Here is a 10,311-nt window from a genome sequence, read left to right on the forward strand (position 1 = left end):
ATATAACTTTCAAGGATTATAATTTTTATGCCATTTACCATGTTTGAATGTTACTTATTATCAAGCCTAAAGTTGGATCCCTTTACAATTTATCCTATTTCTTAGAATCACATATGATATTTTCAACATTTGTGTGCTTATCTTTGGATAAGGCCATAAGATGCAGTATTTTAAGTCATTTTTCAAATTACTTAGGAGTTCTTTAGTAAAAGACATGGTTTTATTACTTTCAAGTCATTCCTCATTCTCTAGGCCTTTTCGTTCGCTTATTGAGGACTTTTATTGTCGTTTTGTGATGCTTTACTTGTTGCCTCTAATTGCTCACGAGTCTATATGTGTTATCAATGATCCAAGTCGACAGCATTTTCTTCATTGATGATCAAATGACCACTTCATGTCACTTCCTAAAGAGTTGTGTTTTAGTCCCCATAAATTAAACTTTCATAGGATTCTTTTCAATGACATAGGGTGTATTAAAAAAATTTCCAATTCAACCTTAAACCATAGCTTCTAAGAGAAGAGAGAGTTTGAGCTATTTAAAAGAGAGAACAAAATATATTTCAAGTCTAATCTAATTTTTCTATTCGCACCTCACACACTACAAAACTAACAAACATTTAATATAACAACTTTTATAATATTTTTAATCACATCAAATCCACATTCAAAATTAATTAATTAAATAAAATAAACTAGAGGGTAAAGAAAAAAGTGTTACGTGAATAAACATGTGTATTATTGTGATTTGTGTTATTTTGTCAAGGTTAGATGTTACTGTACATATTAGTCTAAAAAAGTATACTAGTAAACGATGAGTTGTGTATTATATTATCACATTTTATAGTTGAAATTTGAAAAGATCAAAAACAGAGTATTGTCATCTTGTGTGTGTGATTTACGGCGCCCAAATTACGACCAGTTCTTTTCCCACTACTTTTTAAAAACCCAAAGTGATTCAAACTATGACCAAAGTCCACGGACATCATTATTACCTCACAATTTCATGTCATCATTTGCAACAGCAACAACACATACAGATATATTCTTAAGCTTGTTTTTCTTAACAATCAGTGGCCTGAGCTTGTTTTTATAAAAGAAATATATGTTACTCCTATGTACTACTATTAAGGAATACATTTGATACAGCGACGGTAATGGTATCACTATCATGATTGAGAACTTTCATGTATTCTTCACCACTTCCAATTTAAACAAGAAAAGAAGATCCAAACATTAAAAGATTGTACTTTGGTTTTTCCAACAAATCAATTTGCAATAAGAAAGATAACAAGAAAGATATTAATACGTGAGACATTTTTAATAAAGAGAAAAATAAAAAATAAAAAAATAAAGATTTGTATTACTATTAAACTGTAGAAAATGAATATATATATATATATATATATATATATATATATATATATATATATATATATATATATATATATATATATATATATATATATATATATATATATATATATATATATAATTATTAATTCTTTTCAATCTAATAGTTAAAAATAGGATTAAATATATTAAGCCCCCTGCCAATATAGCGAGTTTTGATTTAGGCCTCTTGAAGTTTTTTTTTTTTATTAAAGGCCCCTTATAATTTATAAATTCTGAATTTACCCAACCCTTTTACCACATTTGCTGACTGACTTTGAAGTATTGGCCACGGTGACAATTTTTTGCTGACTGGGACAATTTATTCAATATATGAATCTAGGGTTCGTGTGTCCCCTAATTTTCTTCATTTCTGGAAAAAAATTGCAGCTCTGATTCTTCTTATTTGTCTTCGTCTCAAATTATCCTTCTTTGTCCATTGCGTGTCATCGTCCATCAATCGGAAGCATGATTGGATGCAGTTCTCGTGGGAGCACTCTTGATTCAGCATCGTCTTATAATTTGTCCAGATTTGGCTGTGGTAGAGCAATGAAGATGTGGGTCGCCAACACAAAGCAAAACCCCAACCGAAAGTCCTGGAAATGTCGAGGTGCTGGGGTGAGTTTGTTTCTGTAGAAAGTTCAAATCAAGTTTTGATTTTTCTTAATGCTAACACATGTGCAACTCGTTTTTTATAGACCGAGAATAGCTGTGAATTATTCTTATGGGATGATGAAATTGGAGACTTCAACAAAGGGGGAAATGTTATTCATCCATTTTGTAAGAAGTGTGATGTACTAGAATTGCAATTAGAATCAGTAACAAGCAAATTGAAGAAATTGAAGATGGAGTTTGAAGCTCGGAAAAGGAATAATATGCAGCTTAAGTTAGCAATTATGTTGTGTTGTTTGGCTGTTGGTTTCTTTTACAATTTCATGTAATTTGTAGTTGGGTCAATATTGTCATTGTTTAGGCTTGAGGCATGTAATTTGGAATGATGAATCATGTAATTGTTTAGTACAATGTAATTTTGAAACATGTTATTAAATGAAAGTAATTCTGTTTCTGTAATTATGGTTCAATAGCATTACAAAATTCTGAATGTGTAATTCATTAAGTTGGTTTAATATCAGTACAATATTAGTACAAAATTCTGAAACATAATGTGAAACAAAATTCAGCTTAAGTTAGCATTAAGTTGGTTCAATATCAGTACAAAATTCTGAAACATGTTATTGAATGATTGTGTTCAATAGCAATACATTAAGTTGGTTCCATATCACTGATTATATTAAGTTCTTAATAGCACATACAAAGTGCATAATTCAGTCATTACAAAAAGTGTGCATAACAACACTGCACCAAAAGTGTTACATAATTCGGTCATAACAAAAGTGTGCACAAAACAACATGCACCAAAAGTGTTGATTACAAAATAACATTGCACCAAAAGTGTGCATTACAAACAAAAGTAGAAAAATAGATGCTAAAATCACTTCTTTTTTGGAGTAGCCTTCTTAGGAGTACCATTCTCTGCCTTCTTAGGAGTACCTTTACTACCCTTCCCTGCCTTCTTATGAGTAGTCTTTGATGCCTCTTTTTCCTCAGTGTCCATGCATATTGGTTTATCAGGGTCAGAACCAGGACCTGTGAATGATTTAAGTTTTTTGAACCAGTTCTCCTTTATCCTCTCACTTGACCTCCTTCTAGTTGGTTTGATAGCCATATTTGCTTTACCCTTCTTTAAGTTACTTGTTGAGGCCTGACTTTGAACATGAGAATTTATGTCTGGTAGGCTGCTAATCATATCATCAGTGATATCCCCAAACAATGTCCCAGTCTGGCTTTCTACATTGTTTGTCCCAGTCTGACTTTGTGCATTGATTGTCCCAGTCTGAGTTTCAGCATTGTTTGTCCCAGTCTGAGTTTCAACATTGTTTGTACCAGCTTCTTGACTTGCATCACCTTCTTCACCTGCATTTGATCTTATTCTCTTCTGCAAAAAATTAAACCAGGTACATATCCATTAAACTTCAACATTATATAAAAACCAGTAACATATACATACTAGTATCATTACCTTTCTTATCAATGCATTTGGATTTTGTCTTTTGCTCTTGCATGACTTCAAATTATGTCCCACCTTGTCACACTTAGTGCATCTATAAGATACACCAGGTAACCTTCTTCTGGATCCTTCTTCAACAAATAAAACCCCGTCTGCTTCCATCGAACACGCATACGCAGCAAAATCATAAGCATCACCATCATTCTTAATCTGGAAATAGTTAGGATCTATTTCTACAATTTTCGTCCATAACCTAAACAACCAAGTTACGTAACCCCACCCACTTACTGTGTTTTGAATGTGCTGCTGAGTCCATGTTTCAATGTGCTCCCCAGTAATAAGTGTGGATACGCCGCCTTTGTAAATCGTCTCACCATCTTGAAGCTTTACGAACTCTCCTCCATGGTGAAACACAGTGTAAAACCTGACATTCAACTGAAACAAAAACGAAATGTAAGCAAAATAACAAACATCAATGTTATCCCCAAGTACGAAAGAAAGAGATGACCAGTTACTTCAGCCGATTCAACCGGTTCATCACCGTTTCCAGCCACCGCAACTTCGTCTTCTCCGTTTTCCACTTCAGAGCTTTGCACTTTCCAAAGTTTGAAAACCCTAATTCTGTGTTCACTTGTTTTGGGGGGGTAAACAACCAACATACACATTTCCAGACTTCATATAAGCCTAGTCAACAAACAATTGCCACCGTGGCCAATACTTCAAAGCCTAGTTAGCAAATGTGGTAAAAGGGTTAGGTAAATCCAAGATTTATAAATTATAAAGGGCCTTTAATAAATAAATAAAAACTTCAGGGGGCCTAAATCAAAACTCGCTATAATGGCAGGGGACTTAATATATTTAACCCTTAAAAATATTATGGAATAGCTCTCTCTCTCCACATTTAATTACTTATTATTTTTAACCATTAAATTAAAAAGAATGAATGGTCAATATGTGGAGTAAGTTATAATAACTTATAAATATATCATTCCTCATATATATATATATATATATATATATATATATATATATATATATATATATATATATATATATATATATATATATCTTAATTAATTTGGATTTGGGCTTAGATTTCTTAACTTGGATTATATCACAAGTTCACAACATACTCCATATAGCCTAAGTTATCGAACATACGATAATCGTAGTCGACCTAAACTATTCCTAATTTCTTTCTCAATTTCAAGAATGGGTCAATCTTCAATCCTTTAGTGAAAATGTCGGCCAACTGTGCTTCACTTGAACAATGTCTTACTTCAAGTTCATCTTGATTTGCCTTCTCTCTTAAGAAGTGAAATCTATCTTCGGTGTGATTACCCCTTCCATGCAGAACTGGATTTTTTATAAGATTAATGGCTGACTTATTGTTGATTTACAACGCCAGAGGTTTCTTCACTTTGACCTCCATTTATTCAAGCACAAATATGATCTAAAACGCTTGATACACAACATAGGATCTTGTTATATATTAGGCCTCACACGATGAAAATGCCACCACAAGTTGCTTTCTTGAGCACCATGAGATTGGGGCACCAAATACTTGAAATAAATAACCAGTTGTGCTTCTCCGATCTTCCTTATCTCCACACCAATTAGCATTTGAATAGCAAGTAACTGTAGCTTCTTTGCTTTTAGAGTCTCATCGAAATAGAATTTCATAGTTTATTGATCCTCTCAAGTATCGCAGAATTCTTCTTACAGCCTTCATGTGTGACACCCTTGGTTCACACATGTATCTGCTCACTAATCTGACTGCGAAAACATATATCAGGTCGACTGTTGTACACATATCTCAGAGATCCCATAATTAGTTTGAACAAAGTAGCATCAACCTTGTCCTTGTCTTCATGTTTCTCCAATTTCAAGTTTGGTTCGATATGTGAGGATGCAGGATTAGAACCATCCATTATAAATTTCTTGAGTATCTCTTTGACATACTTCCTTTGATGTAACACCATAGTTTGCTTCAACATTTGAAATTCCATTCTTAGGAAATAAGACAAGTTTCCCATATCCGACATTTCAAATTCCTTTATTATCAGCTCTTTGAACTTCGACAAGTTCTCCAAGCTATTTCCAGTTACCATCAAGTCATTTACATATAAGTAGATGATTGTTATATCTTGTGCCACAACCTGAACATAAACACCATATTCAGATTTGCATTTGACAAATCTCAATTCGACTAAGTATGAGTCAGTTTTCTTGTTACATGCCCTAGGTGCCTGTTTGAGGCCATGGAGCATTTTATGGAACCTATATACTTTCCTTTCTTCCTCCTGAATCACAAACCCAGAAGGTTATGTGACATTTACCTCTTCGTATAAGAGACCATTCAAAAATTCCGATTTCACATTTAAGTGAAATGTCGATCAACATTTTTTTGCATGCCTAGGCGACAACCAATCTGACAGTCTCCAATCTTGCGACAGGTGCATATATTTCAGAGTAGTCGAGTCCTGCTCTCTGAAGAAATCCCCGAGCTACCAATATCGTCTTATGTCTTGCTATAGACCCATCTGCAATGTGCTTCAACTTGAGCACCCAATTCACTTCGATAGCTTTTGTATGTGTCGATAATTTGACTAATTCCCATGTAGGAATGGCAACGGGTCGGGTCGGATGCAGGTTTCACACGAAATACGCACCTGAACCCAAACCGAAATGTTGTGGTGACAAAGTAACACCCACACCCGTTGGGTTCGGGTTTTTTCACCCAAACCCGAACCGGCAACAAAATACAAAAAATACATTTTTTCCCTACAATTTTCCACAATATTATATATATATAAACATATTTATATTTATATATATAAGCGGGTGTGATTTTGGGTTTCGGGTGCGGGTTTCACACTATCCAAACCCGCACCTAAAATATCGGGTGGCACCTAAACCCAGTCAACACGGGTTTTCACTTGTCGACTCGGGTTCGGGTGCGGGTGGGCCCCGCAGGTGCGGGTCTGCTTGCCATCCCTACTCCCATGTGTTGTTTCTTTGAATTGCTTGTAGCTCTTCGACCATAACACACTTCCATTTTTTATTCTGTAAAGCCTCGCTATAGTTGATTGGTTCAACACCTGCAAGTAAAGCAAAATGGATTAATTCTCCATCTGGAGTGACTTTATCATCACCAGTCACTTCATAATCTTGAAGTCTTGTTGGACGAACTCTAGTTCTTTTAGGTTTTTGGCTTGTATTAGCCACACCCTCTTCGACTTCGACTGTGTCGGGAATTTCACCAACTACTTCGACTTTGATTTCAACTGGAATATCGATAATTGCTTCATCTTTGACTTCATCAATTTTTTAGTCGAAGCCATAGTTCATCAACGGCTTGTCAATTATATCACCAGAAATCCAATCCTAGGCAGTATTTTCATCAATCAAAATAACTCGACTCATTACGATCTTCTCATTAATTGGATTGAACAATATGTATGCTCCAATTTTGTAATATCCTACCAGAATCATAGGTTCACTGTTGTCATCAAGCTTCCTTCTTCTTGCATAAGGAACATGCTTGTAACAAATATAGCCAAACAAATTCATATGACTCACTGATGGTCATTTTCCACTTCACAGTTATTCAAGAACCTTGTTCGTCAACTTCTTGGTAGGAAACGTGTTTAGAATATAAATAGCAGTGGTGACTTCTTCTCCTCATAAGGCTTATCTTTCAAAATTCTTAAGAGAAACATAACAGGAACTGAAGGGGTCAATCAGCTATTTTTCCCCAGGTATTTGCACGAGATTTTTTCCTTTGAAATTATACTTTCTTTGACAATATATTTTAGTATAACTATATGTGTGTGTATGTAATATATAGCTATTTTGGTTGCATCTTCGTTTGAAGACCTTTGGCTTTCATCTTTGAGTGTCCTTCTATAAGAATCAAGCTCACCATATCTAGTGGGTCATAGCCTCTGATTCAGAGTACGATACTTTTGAGTTTAAAGGCGTGTGGCTAAAGGAAAATAAATCCTTTTGCCCCTTGATAGGGATTGTACCTTTGAGTGTGAAGGCATCTGGTTAGAGGAAAATAAATTCTTCTGCCTCTTGATAGGAATTGTACCTTTAAGTTTGAAGGCACCTGGCTAGAGGAAAATAAGTTCTTCTGCCCCTTGATAGGAATTGTACCTTTAAGTTTGAAGGCATCTGGCTAGAGGAAAATAAATCCTCTTGCCCCTTGTCGGAAGTTAATTGTACCTTCGAGTTTGAAAAGCATCTGGTTAGAGGAAAATAAATCCTCTTGCCCCTCGATAGAAGTTTAGGCTCTTGATAGTCCTTCCGTCCTAAATCCCTAAGATCCTTGAAAAGAGTTAGTCAACAGGTAATGTAAAAGCATAAGGTAGTATGAACAAGTAAATCCTACAAACAAAACCTGCAAGGAAATTAAGTGGTTAGATAACAAACAAATCACACAAGAGTCCTTAGGTTTAAAGGCTTGCATGAAGTATGACCAGGTGACTACCCTTCCCCAATAGGTACTTCTAAAGATAAGGATGATATCAGCAACGGGTTCTACCGAGTTATTCAGAATTGTCAGCCCTTCTAAAGCACCCTCGGACATGATGCATTTGCACCATGCAATGATACTTTGAGAGAGGACCTATCTGAATTGTAGCATCGGGTAGCGACTAGTTCTCAACATTTGTCAAGAGTAGTCCCCCCACTACGTTCCTAAAGGCCAAGATGGGTTAAAGGGTAACTAAAGGTCCTTGAGCTCCGGCGCACCCAAAGTTACATACATAGACCTCCCTCATTTGAGAAAGGTGTGCATATATCTATGGAGTCCTAACTCAAGCGTGAACTTCATATTGACTCATCTCCCACATATGTGAAAGAGGTCGCCATGACTATGCCACTCCTATCTTAAGTGTACTTGAATCCGGATATAGGATTCGTCCTTCATTTAATTCCCAAGCAACCTTGAAAATTAAAGCAAACAAAACAAGCATATTATATGATCTAAGCTCTAAGGTAACCCCTCTTTTTATTTATCCCCAGCAGAGTCGCCAGTTCTGTAACTCGGTAAACTGACTTTTATTTTTATAAGGAACAATGTTGCGGTGAGCAAGAGTCGCCACCGACTTTTATTTTGTCCAATTATGGAAAGGTATAAAAGTACAGGAAAGACATTTTAAGAAAAGAGTTGAGTTCGGGGGGTAAGTTATGAAAAGGGAAGATGTTAGCACCCTTTTCATCCGTAGTTATCTACGGGCTCTTAGTTTGCTTAGCTCGTTTTGTTTTGTTTGAAAAGCTTGAAAAAGCATAGTGTGTATGTTTGAAAGAAGTGTCAATAGTAAGGCAAGACTTCGCAATGATCCTTGTATCAGTCCTCAAGGATGTATGCGAAGTATTTTTGAAATTTTGTTTGAAAACGAGTGGTGTGAAAAGCATTTTTTATTGATCAAGCAAATTAAGAGCTACTTACCCTAATACTTAGTCTTTCCTATTCTTTTATACTTTTTGAAGGGATAGGACTAACCATACCATTTGCGGGTAGGTAGTCCTATCTATTGGACGTATACGGGACATCGAAGGGTCATCGATGGTCGTTGAAGGCAACATGATAGAGGTACCTTTATCAATTTCGAAGGGACGAATCATCTTTATTTTTCGTAGGCAGCAATCGAGGGTCAAGATCACGTATTCGTAGGCAACTCCGAGGGTCATCGAGGGACCATGATCTTTGATGATTTTTCGTAGGGACTTTTGCTATTGGTACCTCTATATTCGAGGGACACGGCCATATAATTGAAGGCAACCAAGAGGGGCGTACCCTAGAGGTGAGTGTGTGAACAAGTAATAATAGTGTGTAGTTTTCGATTATTTATCTTTGAATTAGTGAGCTAGCGTTCAATTTGTTATCTTTCCATAGAATCCTATTAAACTAGCAGTTAAATATATGCAGAAAAACTAAAATGCAGAAAAATAAGGGTTCCTACGCTATTACATGGCTTCGGGGCGGGGGGTTTACAATGAAAAACCAAATGGGGATAAAATTATTACAACCACAAAATGAAAATTAAAGCGACAATAAAATAGTTAAAGGTACAAAATTAGTGACTTGCGAATGTCCACAAGAAATGCCTCAAGTCCTCAAAGATAGTACCTCACAAAAGTCAAGAAATGTTAGTTAAGGATACATGATTTAAAATGACAAGAATTTGAACAATGATAAACCAACCATATTAATTTCTAAATAAATGCTAACTAAAATAACATTTTTTTTTGAATTTTTTTTAATAATAATTAAACTAAATTAAATTAATTAAATAACTTAGCCAAAAGAAAATAAGAAAGAAATTAGATAAAATACATGACTAGAGTATTAGTTCAAAACAGGTGTATGGTAGAAACATAAATAATATTAATGGGCCTAGAGCCCAACATCCAAATTATCATAACAAAAACTAATTGAAAATATTAAATAAGTTAATTGAGAGAAAAACAAAGAAAAACTAAAAAACTAAAAAAAAAAAAAGAGAAACGTGGGAACCTGCATGGCTCCCTTGATTATAGCCATTGCTTGACTTTTCCATTAAAAAAAAAACCTCAAATGAGCATGAGACAAGTGGCATTTTAAAAAATAAAAATAAAATACAAACATTAGAAATAGAGAAATAGTTATAGTTAACAACAACTTTTTTTTTTTTTGACAAAAGTTAACAACAACTTAGAACCACACATATCCTCATACATATCCTCTTCTCCCATCACTAAACATAGCAGAATAAAAACAAACTGTTCTCCGTTCAAATGCAAATCGAAGCATCCAAAACTCAGATCTAAATCAACAGCACAACAATCAATTGAACGGTTAAACA

Source organism: Vicia villosa, unplaced genomic scaffold, assembly GCF_029867415.1.
Source record: "Vicia villosa cultivar HV-30 ecotype Madison, WI unplaced genomic scaffold, Vvil1.0 ctg.000273F_1_1_3, whole genome shotgun sequence".
NCBI lineage: Eukaryota > Viridiplantae > Streptophyta > Magnoliopsida > Fabales > Fabaceae > Vicia > Vicia villosa.